This window comes from Drosophila subpulchrella, chromosome X (assembly GCF_014743375.2).
Source record: "Drosophila subpulchrella strain 33 F10 #4 breed RU33 chromosome X, RU_Dsub_v1.1 Primary Assembly, whole genome shotgun sequence".
NCBI lineage: Eukaryota > Metazoa > Arthropoda > Insecta > Diptera > Drosophilidae > Drosophila > Drosophila subpulchrella.
Genome location: NC_050613.1, coordinates 6,820,682 through 6,837,545, shown reverse-complemented (window position 1 = coordinate 6,837,545; position 16,864 = coordinate 6,820,682). Strand labels below are relative to the sequence as shown.

Below are 16,864 nucleotides of genomic sequence, written 5' to 3'. Positions count from 1 at the left end.
CTAATTAGATCATTTAACATTTTCTATGCATTTTAATAAGCATTTACAGGGCCAGGGGATGACGTTCCCCTGTCGTCGGGCCCTTTAACCCTTATCACATAAATCGCCGGACCTGCTTAACCCCTCGTTGGCCCAGCCGCTTGCATCGCCATTTTCCGAAACCCCACACCGCCACCACACCCCTGGAAAACTGTCTGTGTTTGTGAGTGTTGGTCCTGTAATTTATTTATGGCCACATAATAAATCTGTGCATAAGACATTCCCTGACCGCTGGTCAAGAATACAGAGGGGGGTTAGGGGCTGGCCGACCCCCCTTTAATGTTTTTCCCCCTTCCCCGCCGTACTTTATTGCAGTGTCATTTGCGCAAACTGTTGTTAATAGCCTTGTGGAGACACCACGCCCCCAACGCCCCTCCGGCGGAAAACCAGATCTGTCCAATGGATTTGACCTATCCGAGGGTCTTACACTGTGCTATCGACCGTATTTTATTATTCTCAAGTTGGCATCTCTCGGAAATACTCATCACATAGCCTTTCGTATGGACCAATTACTTTATGTTGTTTACAACTCTTTTATGTCATCAGTTTTAAAAGATGCCCAGTGTTTTTAAATTAAATACACTCAGCGGATTCATTTTCCTTAACTTCTTGGGGGGATTTTTTCGTACTTTACATTTACACTGGTCGGCATAAGTATTTTGACGAAACAAAAGTTAAACATACTCTTAATTATTATTTTATTAATTATTATTAATTATTATTTTATTAATTATTAATTACATCTTGTAAATTTTGGCATCAATGGAATGGTAATTTAAATGCCGTTTGAATGATGCAATAATTTTCTTAACCCATTCAGTACTTATTGAAAAGGACGAATTTGTGCGAAAATCTACTTTTAAATCTTTTTTCCACGTCTTGAAAACTTAAATTTTTTGATGCAAAAAGTTTCTCAAAAAAAAAATAATAGTAACTGCAAAGAGAATTTTTCAAAAATCATTTTGCTTATATTTTTTATGATTTTTTGAAAATGTTTAGAAATATGCATTTGAGCCATATTTTTCTCTTTTTCATACAAATTTTTTTCGGCATTGTCACCTTTAAAAAAATATAAGCAATATAATTTTTGAAAATTTTTTTTTTGCAGTTAGTGTTATTTTTTTTTTGGAGAAACTTTTTGCATTAAAAAATGTAGGTTTTCAAGACGAGGAAAAATGTTCAAAATTAGATTTTCACACACATTCAAAATTTTAAATAAGTTCTGAATGGGTTAAGAAAAGTATTGCATCATTAAAACGGCATTTAAATTACCTTTCTATTGATGCCAAAGTTTACAAGAAGTAAGTTCAAAATTTGAGTATATTTAACTTTTGTTTCGTCAAAATACTTATGCCGACCAGTGTATCTCAGAGAATGAAAATGAATGATTTTTAAATGACTTACCTTGCAATTTTATGGATTAATATATTTTTTCTTTTCTATTCAAGTTGTAAGTCTGTTGTAATCTTAAAAAAAAAATATTTTTTTTTATTAATTAAATATAATTTTTTGTTAGCAAAATATTGTTATACCTTAAAAAAATATTTGTAATAACTTGAAATTCATTTATTATAATTTGCTCTTAAAGTATTTAGCCAAACATATTTGTGGTACTTTCGCCAAGTAGTTACAATAATTTAAAATTCATTAAATATTATTTTCACATAAAGAATTCAGCAAAATGTATTTCTATAGAACTTTTCCTTCAAGTACTTAGCCAAATGTATTTTGTATACTTTTTGTTCCTCTTCCTAGTTTGCACTCTATTTAATTTTGCTACCTTTCTCACCTTTATTCAGGACAACTTCATTTTATTAAATCCCCCTTAAAGCCCTCTACATTATTTGGTTCATTGGGACTCCAGCACTTACACCCAAATGGAATTTCCGGGCTTTTGGCCCCCAGAAGTGTTGCCTCATTTGATTCGCAACCAAAATCAATAATGAGTTGTAACTAATTCTGCTTAGTCAGTCAAGGGCGAAGGGGAAAATATTGGAGGATTGGGGTACCGCAATCCTTATGCAGCCTACCACTCGGTGGTCTTTTGTTAATGGTAATGATAACGACGATGCCGAAGCCCCATCATCCCTATCGTGCTCATTATCATTATCATTCCGGTTAACTGTGCGATGGCAGTCCCCGATGGGTTTTCAGGTCATCTCGTTTGGCTTTGAGGCTGGTCTGTGGTCAGATTTGGGTGTCTGGGTGATTGAGAATGTGTGTTTTGGGTCAAGTATCCTCGCAGTGCGCACACATTGCTTTAAGCTGACTTACAAAGGCCTAAGCAGAGCTGCTTTGTGCTGACTTAAGGCGCTTTAGACACTCAGTATCAGTATCAATATAACCCACTGCCCATTCCCTCCTTAAAGTCCCAGACAATCGCACACCCACTCCCATTGAATCAACAGGAAATAATCCCCTTAATGCATTCGCATCAATATTTTTAATGCCCCAGGACTCGGAAAATATCTTTCAAATAATCCCCCAATTTGAGCCTTTAAAGTGTGCAAATACTTTGACAGGTCACCAAATAAATGATATGATTTTTTAATGAATTTTCCTCTGCTCAAGTTATTCCCACTCATTTGTAACTTTGCGTTTTGTTGGGAGTTTTCTTGCGAGCCATCTTACTTTAGTTGCGCACTTCCAGCCTTTGTTTGTTTGATTTATGCAAGGCAGCTTAATGGGGAAAACCTCCGTGTTGACGACTGTAAAATTCCCACCGCGGAATTAAGTTTTCCGCAGTTAAGGGGATGAGAGCGTGTTGCTAAGCAAGTGATTATTTCTTTTAAGTAATCAGATTACTGTGCTAACAATTTGTGAGAAATCCAGCATCTAGGTAATTAAATAAAGCGGTTTCACTGAATTTGAATAAGTTTCTTTTGGTTATTCAAAATATAATCCGATTCTGCTAAGGTACTTTAGACACCTTGAGTCAAAAAAATATTAAGGTCTAGTTTCTCAATGCCAGGTTAAAGTTTTAGTTGGCTAACGGTCAGAATAAGGTAAGATGAACTTTAATTGCTTGGTAAGACAAATTTGTTTTCGCAATGTAATGTTAATTTAACGCAAGACCAACAAATTTAACCGGGACATTGCGTCTAGTTAAGAGTATTCTGAAGCGGTTTCACTGAATTTGATTATGTTCCACATGGTTGTTTAAAAAAAAATCCACTGCCCCAGAAGACATCTTAAGATCTAGAGCAAAACATGCATTTACGGCCAGTTTCTCAAAGTCAGATTAGAGTGCTAATTGTCAAAAAAAGTTAACATGAAGTTAGGTTTTTGGGATAGACAAATTAGTTTTCTCAATGTGATGTTGATTTAACGAACGACCAACAGAGAAGAAGAGATTAACACTAAATGGTACCAAAAATCAATTTAACTTGAGAACAAACCTTAACGTGACATTGAGAAATCGCCCCTACTAAGAGTTTTCAGAATATTACTTTTCTAAATGGTTACTAAATTTGATTATTTGGTGAACCTCCATTAAGGTAAATGCGATCACGTGTCCACCTCTGGTGTGTAATTATAATCCAGCCTGAATTGATTTCCATTTGTTTTCCGGACCGAATCAGAACCCATTGAACGCCATCCGGCGATGCTGGACGGAAAAGGTCTGGAAATTCCGGCTGGGATTACGGATAAAGTGCAGAAGAGCGCGCCCGACGTTTTACGACTTCATTTGCCGCGTTACGTGATAGTGCAAATACACAAATAATCAACAGCGAACTCCCCGCCCCAAAAAAGAAAAGCGAGGCCAACAATAAACAAAAAACAATAAAATGGAAAAGCCCAAAGCAACAGCGTAAAAAATTTTCAATGCGTGAAAGTTGGGCTTGCGAGGGGGGGAAAGAGATGGAAGGGGCGGGGGTCGACAGGTGGAAATGAAATGGCAAAAATGGGCAGCGGAAGTTGAGGCCGGTTAAAGGGAATTTAAGTTAAACATAAACGCAAACGGAAATAAGCAACAAAAACAGCGGCAAACATTTTTAGAGTTTTCTGGCACGCGATTTCCGCGGAAATCGCAATAACAACAGCAAGTGAGAAAGCATTTCGCCGCAGGGGAAACGACTGATTGATGATCTGTTTGCCCTGAAATGTATGCTACGCTTTTTTACGCGCCAACATCAATCAAAATTGATCATCGTGGTCATCGCAATCAGACAATTAGATACTAGAGTTCGGACTAAAACAATTATTTTAAATCTTAAATACCCTCAAATTAATTTGAGTGAAATGAATGTATGCCAATATGATACATCTTAAATATAAGATAGAAGTTTTTAAAACTACATCTGTATATCAAATATTAGGTAATCATAATTTCAAGCCTCCATTCATATATCCTCTTTTATGTTTACTAAGCTATAATAGAGCAAACTATTTTGAGAAAATACCTATAGCTTTTCTTGTTGTCTTATAAATAAACCTTAAACTTTTTTTTAATCTGAAAAAATGTCCTTAAAGTTATTTTAACGAAATAATTGTACATTTTACAAAAAAATGCTTTTGAAACTTACATTCGTCTACAATTTGTAAAGCAATCATCCGGAATTCATATTTCTAAAAATAATGTCTTTGATATGTTTTTAAATAAAAATGTCCATTAAACTATTTATGGGAGATAAATGCGCATTAAAATGTTAAATTTTAAGTATTAATATGTTGCTTAAATTTAAATCATAAAAGAATAGTTATTATATTATATATATAGTTATTATATTATAATAATAATATTAAAATGACCTATGGTACCCTCCATCAGCTGTAAACCGAAAAGTAGTAAAAAGTAGCTTGGAGCGATCGAAATACCCCGAATACCTAGGGAATTATCAGTCAAATAAAGCGGGTTTCCAAAGTCCTTTTGGCAATATCAATACAACGGTAACGGGGACTGGGATCAGAGGTATATATGGAAAACATATATACAAAAACATATAAATATCTGTGTATGTAAGCCTCGTGTGTGTGTGTGTCTAGCACACTGACACACTGAAGAGACGTCAAAAGCGGAGCCGCAGAAAATAAACAAAAATTCCTTCACAAAGCGAAACGAAGTGAAGAAAAAGGCGAAACGAAAACAAAGATGGGGAGACTAAAAGCAAAGGACGAAATGAGGGGAAAGGGATGCCAAAAGGACACAGACAAATAAAATGGAATGCTACCAATAAATAAACAGAAAAGATAGTCTACTTATTTGCGCAAAGACAAAATATATCTATCTCTATCAATAGGTCATCGATAGTTTCAAAGTCGTAGTCCGCAAAAGTATCTATTTAAAAGCAGGAATTAAGGAATTTGGATACAATATTATACCTTTTAGGTTCTATACTTTTAAATAGGCAATAACCTATTAAAAAGATTAAAGATATGCATTACATTCTCATATATGTAATAGGTACATTTTCTATGGCCTTAAGGGGGTATCTAGTCTAGAGGCTCTAGTTTCGAGCCTTTTTTAACAATTAATTAAAAATAAACAATTGATATTTTTACTGTCGGGTTTTTTATCATTTGTTTATTTAACTTAGAAGAGTACATAAAATAAAATTTAAAAAAAAAAATTGTTTTTTTCATCGAGTTATGCGTCCTTGAAGTAGAGGGGGAAAAAAAAAGGCCGTGTCCTCGTCGCCATGATTTCTACCCTTGTGGTCATCATAAAAATAAAAAAAATAAAGATTCTTAATCAGTACGAATGTCGCTATGTCATAAACCAGCAAAACTAAAAAAAAAAAAATTTTTTTCAAAAAATGGCGGCCACTCAAAAAAAGGTCGATTTTTTTTACTAATTTTTTATTTTTATCGAATTTTTTAAAAATATTACAAATTTAAAATTCTTATTTTTTGTTGGTTCACGCGATAGAGAGATATTGAAAGAATATTCATGCCAAATTTTAAGTAAATCGGCTGATTAGAACTTGAAATATTATGGCTACCGTATCAGAAAAAGTAGTTTGGAGAAAAACGCGTTTAAAGTTTTACGTTAAATTTCAGGCAGTGTAACTGATAGAATAGCACGTATAACATACATTCTCTTAATCATCCATAATTTTAAAAATAAATTGAATTTCGAAAAATCCGTTTAGGGAGATATTTTTGAATATCTAAACTATCGAATTATGAAAAAAAAAAATTTTCGATTTTTTCAAATTTCTAGACTAGAATACCCCCTTAAGTTTGCACGCTCCGAAACTTGAATAGTTAAAGCCCATTCAACCCAATTTTTGCGTTAATACGCCCCGGTTTGTATAAACAATGGAAACGGTGAGCCCCCCTGCATGGAACATCTCACAATTCAAATCTTAAAGAGAAAACATTCCATGTTTGTACAGACAATGAAAGCGATTACAGGCAATTAACCGTAATTTGCAGCCAATTTAAACGGGTAAAATCTCATAGCTTTGCATTTGAGAGAAGGCCAGAAATGCTGGTCATACTTGTTTATTTGGGCCTTTAAGAAATATTTGCATTGGCTTTCAATTACAACCTGTCAATTACGTTAGGTACGTTTAATTAAAACTTATTTTCCCAAATTAGAACTCTTAATCTTAGGTTGAGAAGTATTGATCCTGTCTATGTGTGCATATTTAATGAAGTGTAATTGCAAGCAGGTATCATTGGTTTATTTTGAATTTTAGAAAAGAATCAGTGGAGTAAATTTGAAAAAAAAATATCATGAAATGTTTAGTAATTGACTATCGATAAATGTCTTGTTAAAATTATGGATGGGATGAGGGCCATGAAATGTTCACAGTGAGATGCATTTATAATAATTTTGCATTTAGGAAAACTGCTTTAAGACTCTACATCAATTGTGCTTGGCTAATTTATTTCTGCATTTCTAAGGCAATTAAATTAACCCACACTTGATATCCCCAATTATCGATAAATTTGCACTTCTGGTAGTACAGTTGTGCTCGGCACACTCAGTCGGTCCATCACTCATTGAATGCTTTGGGAAATCTTTTTGAGAGCCAGTGCCGTCGATATACTTGGCTAGGGTAACAGCTCTCGAGGCTCCCAGATTTCTCCCTTCCGAAAATGCTGCACATGACAAAGGAAATTTTGGGCATTTTTTGTTGTTTTTCTTTTCTGTTTTGTTGGCCAAATGTTAGCGGGGTGTAACTGCCTCGATACCCCTTAACTGCTTCTGAAAACTCAGGCAACTGTCTGTGCTCTTCTTTTAGTTTTTTTGGCCGTCACGACCGTAACGTAAAAGCGGCGCGTGCTCGACTGCAACACACTCACACTCTCTGTGGAACTCCGATGCCTTTCCTTTTTCGCCACTCTTTTTTCCCGCTTTCTCCGCTTCGTAAAATTGTTCTGGTATATGTACATTTACCGTTATTTCCATTCGCATTCAGTTGAGAAAGGTATTAAGCCGGAAAAACACGTTGCACATCGATGTACATACGAGCATATCTGTGTGATCGTTTGCCGTGTGTACACAGGAAGAAATATGATCGTTTTAAGATTTGACTGAACGAAATGCGAAAAAGTAGCTTGAAAACATAAGCTGATTATATAAATTATACATGTGTTGCGATTGAAGTTAATATTATCAAATCTCTTGTAGTTTAAGGAAAATTATAGTCGATGATTCTTCATTTATGTTTGTAAGTAATATACTAGAGAATATCCGTTTTTTTAATTTATAAGTTAAATTGGAATATCGTTATTTTCTTAATTTTTTTTTAATAATGCATTACATCTTATAATGATTACAAAATTGTTTGTCATAGTTTTTCCCTAGTTCCATGATATTATTTATAGGTAAACTTGGTAATAGATCAAGTGCAGAACAAAAACCAAGCTACTGTTATCATCGGAGTTTAGATAAGATTTTCATATTATTGAAAATATAACAAATTACCGATACTGCCACAAAAGTTAAGTTAACATTTTTCTAATCTCATTTCTCCCAGTGTACGTGTGTGCCTGTGTGAGTGGATATTATTCCTTGGTGGCCAGCGAGGCGATGGCACGTGTATTTACGTGAAGTCAACGCAGCCATACCTGAGAGAATCGCCAGGACATTTCCTTCTGCTCGGGAGAAAGTGGGAAAGTTCCCGTGGGAAGGGGAAAGGGAAAGGGGAAGGGGAATAGGAAGCGGAAGGACAGGTTGCCTCAAATGTTGGCCAGAATCAAATGAAATTAGCGTCGCAGTCGCTTCCGAGATGATTCCCAGATTGTATGCGACAAGATATGTACTACATATACTGGACGAGGGCGACGGTGGGCGGGGGCAAGTTAATTAAAAGTGAAGTCAGCACTGAAATTAGTTAATTAATATTAAATTCAATTTGAGGCGTCGAGCCCGGCGCAATTGAGTTATCAAACGAGCGCCTCGGGTCTTCCGCTTCGCACCGAACGTGACACTATTAAAATGAAAGGAATGCCCAATGTCCGTCCACTGTAAAATGAGGGACGTGTCCGCCGACCTCATGAATCTCATGCAAAAGATTAAAGTACATTTAAAGAATTTAATCTTTGATCATAAAATAAATTTTTAACGACGTAAATGCTTTAAGAAAAAACGCCTAGCATCGTATCTAATGTTTTCTACCTTGATTTATATATTTTAAATATTTTTAACTTGAATATTAAGTTTTAGGTACTAAGCTCTAAATCTGAAATGAATGTAACATTCACTTTTTCATTAGTGTCCGATTTAAGCTTAAGATTAAAGGCGATTATGAATTATTATTCACTTAGTTGCAAGTACAATGCGGAACATCTCACGGTAATTCGGCAGAAATTCGGACTTCGATTTTATCTTCAATTAACCAATTGGATAACTAGCAACCCGAAACCATCAATTAGGATTACCCACTTGTGGTTGCCCCGGCCACATCGTCCACGAATTCCTATCTCTAAAAGTCCTCAACTACGTGTATGTGTATAAGCACATGTCCTTTTGCATTCCATGGCCATGAATCAGCAGGCCGTCCATGCCTAATCTTATTTACCCTTAGAGCCCGAATGTAAATTTTGCAATTTGAGCACGATAACAAGGTTGATTGCGGCCGATGGCTTAATTCCTATTACACAGAAATGGCAAAAAACGCCTGAGTAAAAAGTGAAATGTTAACAGCAATGCCGAGAGTGCAAAATGCAATCTGCAGTTTGAATTCTGCGTGCAAATGCAGTTTGCTCGTAGAACAAAAACCGACCGGATCGTGCTAATGCCAAGCATTCCAAGGTCAGAATTCCATTTCATTCTGTATTTCTCCATATCATAGAATCCCACCGAAGTCGCTTCCTGTTCCGATACCCCATTAACCACCAAAACCAGATTAACTAACTAAAAAGTAGCACCTAACCCACGAGAAACATCAGCAAGTTTAGGCATTAAACGTGCATTTATCCGATTTATTCATTAATCACATACACTTTGTTCTTAAATGAAGTATAAAAGATTCTTTAGACAACATTAAATATTTATGTTGTTTCATGAGTTAACAATAATTATTTTGTATAATCTCACTCTAAATTACTGATAAATGTCTAGAGATAAGTAGATAAAAATGTATTTTTGTACTTACGAAACATATTTGTAAAAATCACAAACGACTCCTAGGTCTCGAGCCCACAACCTCACGCACTTCTGACGGATTTCCTAACCGCTCGGCCGCGCTTGCTCTTACGATTTTTCAATTTCATACTTAATTTAAGTACAATATGTACTTATTTTGAGCATTGAATTCTTAATAGTCAATAGTATTAAGTTCATTGTGTTATTGACTATATGTGAATTATTCTTTACTCTAGAATGTTTTTAAACGCAATGGAAATAAATTTTTTACATTTTTGTGTGCTTAAGTTAAGTGCACTTTCATCTACTGATAAAAACAATGTATTGTTCTGTAAGGATACTATAACCTCTTTTTTATTTAATTAAGTACTTTTAATGTTTAATTTAAAAATATTTGTGCTTACCAAGAAAAAAAATTTTTTTTTTTTATATTATTTTTAGCTTTAGTAGCAATTGTACTTGATTTGTCCTGTTTATTGAAAAAAGTTCTGTAATCATGCACGTTTTCGGATGATTTGGGGCTTAAGAATGGTTTATCTTGTTTCAAGATCGCGCAGCATATTCAGTTTTGAAAAATGCCCAAAAAATATTATCTGAAATCAAGTACAAATCGCGTCTAAATTTAGGATGCGGTTTTTCTAAGTGTACTCCCTTTAGATGAGCAACGGATATCTAATAGTCGAGGCCGTCTTCTATAGCGATCTTTCTTGTTATACCCTTGCAGAGGGTATATTGATTTCAGTCAGAAGTTTGCAACTCAGTGAAGGAGTTGTTTCCGACCCCATAAAGTATATATGTTCTTGATCAGCATGACTAGATGAGTCGATCTAGCCATGTCCGTCTGTCCGTCTGTCCGTCCGTTTCTACGCAAACTAGTCTTTTAGTTTTAAAGCTATCGGGCTGAAACTTTTCCAAATGTCTTATATCTTTTGCAGGTAGTATATAAGTCGGAACCAGCCGGATCGGACTACTATATCTTATCATAGGAATAATCGGAAAAAAAAATATTAAAAAAATTATATCTTTGGTGTTTTTTAGCATATAACCTCATAAGCTTGGAAATAACATTTCTTAATTAGTTTTGAATTTTGAATTAAATTTTATCGAAATTGGAGGACTATATCATATAGCTGCCATAGGAACCATCGGAAAATTGATGGAAAAATAATATGAAACAAGTTATAGCTTCGGTGTTTTTCAACATATAACCTCCAACGCTTGGAAATAACATTTTTTATTTAGTTCTGAATTTCGAATTTAATTTTATCAAAATCGGACGACTATATCATATAGCTGCCATAGGAACCATCGGAAAATTGGTGGAAAAATAATATGAAACAAATTATAGCTTCGGTGTTTCTTGATATATTATCTTATACTATTGGGAATATCATTTTTTGTGTTTTTAAATTTAATAATTATAGATGCAAGGGTAAATAAGCTTCCGCTTTCCGAAGCTAACTTTCTTTCTTGTTTTTGTATTAGGGTTGTTTAAATATATCATTAGGATTTCATTATACAAATATTTAAGACTTTTTCATTCTGTCATTTATTTTTCCAATGCTCAAAAATGTCTGATAGTATCAATAATATTGATGATAGCCACTATCGATAGCCAAAACTAACTACCGATGTTTTCTCAACACTATTTTGTATGGCAAAACGCAACGCCCACCAAAAGAAGCAACCACGTTTGAATTTAGAAATACCAATTAAAGTTGATTAGAAAATATTAGAAACGAAATAAATCCAACAAAAGTGCCATATAAATATATCACAGGCATCAGCAACTTGACTATTAAGAAACAAGTCAAAAATTTAAATGACAGCAATTCCAGCAGCATATCAGCAAAACCTTGTCCACAGAAAGGCATGCGCTTTTCTTGAAAAATAAATGGCAAAGCAACTGAATCCAAAAGCAGAAAAGGCAATAAAAATAAAAGTGAAATTGTTGAAAATACCTGCAGCGAGATTGCAACACGCAGGAATATCAACTTTAAAAGCAACATCAGTGGCGGACACAAAAGCGACATGTTTATTAGTAATTCTGGAAATTAAATCAGCAATACAATCAGCAATTGGTCGAAAGCAAAGCGACTTTATAAGCAATTTTTTCGGAACAATAAGCCAAACACAAGTAACATGAAAAACAATATAAAATGCATTTAAAATGTTGCAATCGGAAACGAAAAATGAAATATAAATACATTGCCTGGAATGCTCTTTTAGATTAAATGCAAATGCTGAAAAAATATTACCTACAAGCTGCAATTAAAGCGACATGCAAATGTGACTTTAATGGCTGCAAAAATAGCATCTTTTATTTTTAGTAGCATACACAAGGGCCAAAAACTGTTTATTGTAATCCCAAATTAAAAAGTTTGGCACATAAATGCATTGTGTTAGATAAGAAACAAATACTCCAGTCAGCAGCAGGCTGATATCTATGCTGACAATTTAGAGAACAGATTTAAGCCGTTAAACCTAACTCCAAAGGAAAATCGAATGCTTGTGCAAATGCGTCTGGACAGACCTTTTCAAAAGGCTCTCCCCACAAAGCCTGTAACCCTGGAAGAGGTTGTAACACAGATCAGAAAGCTCAAAAACAAAACAGCTCCAGGCAAGGACCTGCTGGACAATAAAACTCTGAAGATTCTTCCCACCTAAGCATTGCTTTTTATACTCCTGTTTTTCAACAGCGTCTTAAGGCGGAGTCAAAACCCAAAAGAGTGCTTTTATCACGATGATCCCCAAGCCTGAAAAGAAACCCACCGAAGTAGGTGCATACAGGCCAATTAGTCCCTTACCTGCATTGGGCAAAATTATGGAAAGAGTAATACTAGATCGGAGCCTTAGACTAGAAAGTGTAAGCAGAGCTATTCCAAAGTGGCAGTTTGGCTTCCGAAAAAGTCACGGTACACCTGAACAGCTACATCGCGTTGTCAATTTTACTCTGGAAGCCATGAAAAACAAAATGTACACTGTTGCTGTGTTTATGGACATTCAACAAGCCCTTAATAGAGTATGGCACGACGGCCTCCTAAATAAGCTAAAGATTCTACCAACGCCACAGCTTTTTCTCCTCATTCAAAGCTTCTTATTGGAAAGGAAATTTTGTGTAATTGTCAATGGTGAAAAATCATCAAAACGTCCAACCTCAGCGGGTGTACCCCAAGGCAGTGTACTAGGCCCGGCTCTTTACTCACTCCGTACGTCGGATAAGCCAGATTCCTGGGAATGTACCGAAGTTGATGATGATGCTCATCGCAACATACGGTTATGGTCAGGAGACCAAGTATAGATATTGCAACATTGGGCCTGCAGGAGTACGTGACACGTTTTGAAAAGAATGGAATATAGGCATTAACTGCAGCAAATGTGATTGTGTCACATTCTCCACAAGACCAAAGAATTGCTCAGGCATTTCCATGCTCGGCTCTGTACATCGACACGAATCCCACTACAAGTACCTTGATGTGATTTCGAATAGAGAACTCGCTTTTCAGAGGCACATAACGATGGTCAAGCAGTCTGTGCTTTTAAAGGCAGCACGTATGCGCTGGCTTCTATCTCCAAGGAATAAGCTCTCATTGTCCATCAAAGTTCACATTTACAAATCTATTTTCAGTCCAATCTGGAAATATGTATTATAAGTCTACTTCAGACGTCTTGGCTCTCATCCTAACTCCCTGGCCAAGAGGCTAATACGGAACCTGCAAAAAGAAGACTTAAAAGATACCACCCACATGACCTTCCATGAAGATATATTTAACATGTTTGAAGTCTAGTGTAATCTTGTATAGTAACATATTTTTATCCCCTATATTTACAACCTGCTTAAGCTGTCACATAGGTAGCAGTATACCTGTTAATTTTGAATAAATATACACTTTTTATAAAAAAAAAAAAAAAAAAAGTTATTAATGTTGGGAGCAACGCATATATATGCGAAAAAGTACACTGAAAAAAATTGACTTCTTTTTATTTCAATTTCATTAGTGTGTTTTATATACTTTTTCGCGAAAAATTTGTGCAAAATAGAATTGTGATTTTTTACGACAATTAGTTTTCAGCCATTCTTGATTAAGAATTTTTATTCTTGATTTAAGAATTTTTATTCTTGATTTAAGAATTATTAAATTTTTTATTAGAAACAAAAGATATTTATTTGTAAGAACGTATACTTATTTTAATTCAATTGTCAAGTAAAAATCGTACTTTATTTAAAGACGTTGTATAGTTTTAAGAATTTTGACCCTGAATCAAGCATACTTTACGATATTTCTGGTTTTAAGAACGATTTCTCCTTGATATATGCTCGCTCTTAAAGCAAGAAGAAAATAAATATTCGAAAGTACCAATGTATGATGTACTTTTGTGGTAGATAGAACAAAAAATTCGAAAAAGAAACCTCTCGTAAAGCCACACTTAAACTAAGTTCAAAACTTAAGTACAAGAGGAAGATCTAAAACATGATTTTCATCAAACAGAATCCTTAAAATTTAGTTAGAAAAATAATGCGAAGTACATGTAAGTAATATGAGTTTTGCAACAAACTGCGAGATCCGGAAATATAACAAGCTGCTACTTAAAAAAAACCACTCAGTGGCATTGTCATCCATTAGCTGCAATTATTATTTAATTTTTCGCTTGCAGGTTGGCTTCCCGAGCATTTTTCTTTGTGGACAAGGGTAAATTCCTTGTTTTTCTGCCCCTGATGTTGTTGTCAAAGGAATTCACTTTCGCCCAACCCCAATCCCAGCCAGAAATTGCATCCACTGCGATGCAGCCAACTTCGATACATTGAGGATTCCGGTTCGTTGAGGTTGAAGTCTCGTGGCCCGATAGTTGTCATAAATATTTAATTTTCATTTTGCCAACTCGGCCCGAGGAAACTCACCCACTCAACTGGCAATCTCTTTATTTCCCGGGCTAATTGAGGGATTATACGGAGAAGGCGAGGTAAATATGAAATTTGAATCTCAATCACTCGACGGCCGACAGTCGAAAGTCTGCAGCTGCAGCAATTCCACAGAAAACGAGATCAGGACTTATTTAAATTTCAAATTAGTTTTCCTTCTTGCGAAAGTGTTTCGCCTGCCATTTTGCCAGTTTGGCCGCAATATTGATTTAAATACAAAATGCCAAGGTTTATACACATATTTTTGTTTTGTTTTAATTACTGCAAGTTCGGTGGACTTTTTCGGGGAGATGGGGCTTGGGGATCCAGCAGGCATTTGACCGGCAGTTGTTTGCTTTAATTATAAATAATATTTAATCTAGATATTTCACATTCGAATGGTCGCCCAGAATGGATGTAAGCCTTATTATTATTATTACTAGTGTTTATTATTATTATTGCCATTTTTGTGCTGCTGCTGCTGCTGCTGCGGCTTAAGTGCATAAATAAACAGATTTTAATTTAATTATTATGAAATGCATTTGCCCCTGGCCAGGTTCCATTATTAACGGCCTTCGATCCGGCATCCATTGATGATGATCATGATGATGATGATGGGGAGGGGGTGCCCTCTTAGGGCATCTGGTCCATAAATCTGGTGCGTCGTGTAAAATGCAAAATATTGCTGGCCAAAAACTAGCACACACACGTTCTGACCTTATTAGCTGCAGTTGACCAAATCGAATTAGACCCCTGGGTGAAGGCGTTTGGCAAACAAATTTTCGATAGGTTTACGCCGTGCACCGCAATTGTACAGTTGATCCCAGTTAATGCCTCCCAGGGGCTGGCCAGGGGTAAAAGTGACCGTGGGAGGTCCATAAACATAAAGGGTGGAGATCCGCTTATTTAAAATATGGAGATATACGCCATGATATTCATGGTAGACTAATACATTTATTCCAGCAATTGTTGCATGTAATAAGAGAAATAACTAACATTGGGGTAATCTAATGACAAATAAGATTAAGATTTCTTACACCCAGAAAAATGTAGAATGAATAATTAGAGAAAGAATGTTCTTAAAAAATAACTAAATCGATCTTGAAATTTTTTAAAAGCACGTTCCTAAAATAAAAAGCCTCCGTACTTAAATATAATATGCAATCAGAAAAGTGACAATGATATTTTTTACGGAAAGGTTCGAAAGTTCGAATCCTTGCAGCTCCAGTTACTGATTTTACTTTATTTAAGAGTTTTTTTTTAATATTTTGAGTTATTAATTTTCCAATATTATTATTATTTCACTAGAGATTACCTTAGTATTTTTAAAATTTGTTAAGTGAAAAGAAAACATTTTCTTGAACTTAACATTTGATTATGATCAATACAATAATTTGCATAATTTTGCACTTACCAACCACCTTTAAAATATAGGCATTATTTTAAAAGATTTCTAAAACTTAGGGCTAGTTGCTCATTACTAGTTGATATTAACAGTCGAAAATAATCAATATAATAAAAGACATGGCTATTTGCAAGCACCTACAACCAATGATAATCACCCAATAACCCATTAGCTACCCACAACCATTCTGCATGTTTGCTAAAAAATAAAGAATGCTTCATTTGGTAATTGGCCACACACGAAACCCCAAAATAACTCGACGATTTTAATGAAAATGTAATATGAAATTGAATATCCATTAGCCTAACAAATCAGGCACACACGCACACATTTTGTTCTATCACCTATCTGCAGACTTAAATAAACATATTTTGCTTTCGCCTCAAGCGCTAAGTGTTTGATGTTTCCTTCTCGTACTACAATTAAAATACTCAAAGTACGGAAAGGGGTTTCCACCGAATATGAGCCAAGTTCTCAACATCGGACGTTAATGTTTCTAGAATATTTCACTAACCAACGAACGGATTATCTTACCTTTTGCAAAACGAAATATGACACTTGTGAGTGAATTTTGGCCTAAAGCGGTTTGTTTTCTGCTATTATCTGTGTTGTGGCGGCCCTTTTAATATTCACCGGCCATGGCCATAGATCAATGGTGACCGAAAACCGACATTGCACACACTCTCTCTCTGGGGTATTTAGCACTCATACACTTTTCACTAGGGTCTTGCCTTGGTTATTTCATTCCGATTTCATGCCGTACATATCGAAACCAAAACAAACAAGAAAAACAGCAAAAAAAAAAAATTCAACGGTAGAGCGGATTGGTAACAGAAACCGGTGGCCAAAATGAAGAAACGCGCGAAGAAGTCGACTCACAACAAATAAGAGGAAGACGTACTACGTACGACGACGATGGTTACGAGATACTGCCGCACCGCGATTTCCCTTCTGTGGGTCAAATAACACGCATACGCAC

General features: G+C 35.3%; 1 protein-coding gene across 2 annotated transcripts in view; it reads right to left on the bottom strand.

The window, feature by feature from the left end:
- Positions 1-16,654, bottom strand: part of LOC119556403 (teneurin-a) — a 256,048-nt gene extending 239,394 nt beyond the window's left edge. For both annotated transcript variants that reach the window (XM_037868580.1, XM_037868582.1), the window contains exon 1: positions 16,420-16,654. The gene's annotated coding sequence lies outside the window, so the exon portion shown is untranslated. The remainder of the gene's footprint in view (positions 1-16,419) is intronic.
- Between the last annotated feature and the right edge of the window lie 210 nt (positions 16,655-16,864).